This window comes from Nannospalax galili, unplaced genomic scaffold (assembly GCF_000622305.1).
Source record: "Nannospalax galili isolate Female #2095 unplaced genomic scaffold, S.galili_v1.0 scaffold7, whole genome shotgun sequence".
Classification (NCBI taxonomy): Eukaryota; Metazoa; Chordata; class Mammalia; order Rodentia; family Spalacidae; genus Nannospalax; species Nannospalax galili.
The window spans coordinates 1,527,331-1,529,572 of NW_008359081.1; the positions used below are offsets into that span (position 1 = coordinate 1,527,331).

Here is a 2,242-nt window from a genome sequence, read left to right on the forward strand (position 1 = left end):
CCCGTGCTACCCTTGATTTTGTCTCACTGTTTTCTGTTCTGGTCATAATTGACTTAAATCTTTTATCTATTTATAAGCTGCTTTAGAAATGTTTTTATTGCCTGGGCTTCCTTAATGTATCTGTCCTTGTGTATACAACATTTTTACAACTGATGGAGGACTTGATTGTAATCTTTTGTCTTAAGATATTCAGCAATCACTTTGGCTACCTCCATAGCATGTTTTCCATGAATTAGTAGAGTTTATGTAGATAAGAAATTCCTTTTGTCCATTAATAAATAGGTTTGATGATTTCCATTAATAGTTAATATATACCCATGTTTATTTGTGATGTCATTAATGCATGCTTTCCTTTTGCCTCCAAAGACTTTCCTTTAACGGTGGTTATGAGTTGGAAGAATTAAGTAGTGGTTCTCTGATGAATGTATCTGTTTCTCTCAGGGTTGTTACCTCTTTCTGGGTATAAGCATATGAGCACCTGCTCCTCTGTTATCTCTTTCTGAATCTAGCCATCCTAAGTTATTCACTTGATGTTTTTAGAATCCAGAGGTGCAAAATCATCTTACAATTTTAAAATTATTTTATGAGAGGCTGAATTGGTTATACATTATCAGCCATTTAAGGAAGTCCAGTGATTCTTAGAGACTTAGAGAGGAATGATCTAGAAAGATACTAGAGTGTCTAGCATCTTAGAGACATTGAGGAGTGCACATGACTTCCCCCAGAAATAGGAGGGAATGGAATAGCCACTTGGAAACTTCTTGCTCAGCAAAAGTGGGAAAGTGTTGTCAAGATCTTCACACTTGATGCTCTCTCTAGCCCATTTTATAAGTTTAAGAAATGGGATGCTTTTATTTTTTGTTGTTGTTTACTTCTAATAAGTACATCACACAGCAGGTTAGAGCAAAAAAATGACAGTAAGTGAATTGACAGGTTCTTTTACATGACAGAAGGCTAAAGAAAATAAAACATGAATAGTACAAAATATGTGTCTGACAGAAACTTGATGAAATGTTCTAACGTGTTTTTGCTTTATTGTTGAATTTTAACTACTAAAATAATTTTTCTTTGAGCTTCCTTGTGCTTAGCTATTATTTGTAAATTACAGTTTAGGAAGGAGTGACATAGCTGATGTTTACATGCTCAGGTCATTTTCAGATCATGCAGTAACACAAAATGGTATTAGGGTATTCATTAATAGTGGAGTTTAAACCAAAACCCGAGTCATGTTACATATAGGACTCAATCCAAAGGCAAAGGTTTTCAAATGTGTGACATCTGATAAACTGTCTTCTCAAGAGTTGCTTGGGGCCTATTTAAAATTTAGATCCATGTGTCCTGTGCCCAGATGTTCAAATTCAGAAAGAAAACAAGTATTATCTATCTATAATATATGTTTCCTGAGATGGGGTCTCACTCTGTAGCTCAGACTGGCCTAGAACTTAGAGCAATCCTCCTCTTTCCTTAGCCTCCCGAGTGCTCAGATTACATTCTTGAGCTACATGTGCAGTTTGGGAGCTGTGCCTTTAAAAAGTACCCCCAGACAATTCTGATAGGCAGGCAATTTGAAAACCCCTGCCTTGGGCAGCCTGAACATACTGGTTGGATAGTTTCCAAATAAAAGAGAATTAAATACAAGTTTTAGTCCATATAGGGAAATTGGGAAATAATGCTCTCATCATCCACAGGAGAACAATAATGAGGAGAAATTCCATAAATTTCAATTAATATAGCATGTATTCACTTTTTACTTTATGGGTTGAAGTCAAATTCTTTCTTCTAATTTGCTGCTCAAGGGATTCCTCATATAAAAATGAATTTTAAACTGCTGGGAACCAGAGAACAAATATATTTATGCAATTTGGGCCAAGGCCAGAACACGAGTAGATAATAATATCACAAGTCCTGTGAAAAATGACAGTCCTTACACACAGTTACATCACTGAGAGTGAAATGTAAGCATTGTCTGTCAACAAGTGCCCTGAAACTAGTGTGTGAAGTACTGGCCGTGAACGCTCCTTTTCTGTCAGTTCCTAGAAACATTTCCCTCGCTAAGATTTTTTTACCATTTCCATTATAAAGCCTGTATTTTAAGGGTTGTAACTGGATGGTGGTTTTAATTTTTGTTTGAAACTCAGCAATTTGACTTGGAAGAAACATGTACAAATCATTTGAAAGAGGTTTATTTATTTTTATAGTGCAAATACCTCTGTCAAAGCTTTTTTTTTTTTTTTGTACTTGG

At 35.4% G+C, this 2,242-nt stretch overlaps 1 protein-coding gene across 3 annotated transcripts in view; it reads left to right on the top strand.

The window, feature by feature from the left end:
* Pola1 (DNA polymerase alpha 1, catalytic subunit) overlaps positions 1-2,242 on the top strand; it is a 336,580-nt gene that overhangs the window by 252,591 nt on the left and 81,747 nt on the right. The window lies entirely within an intron of this gene.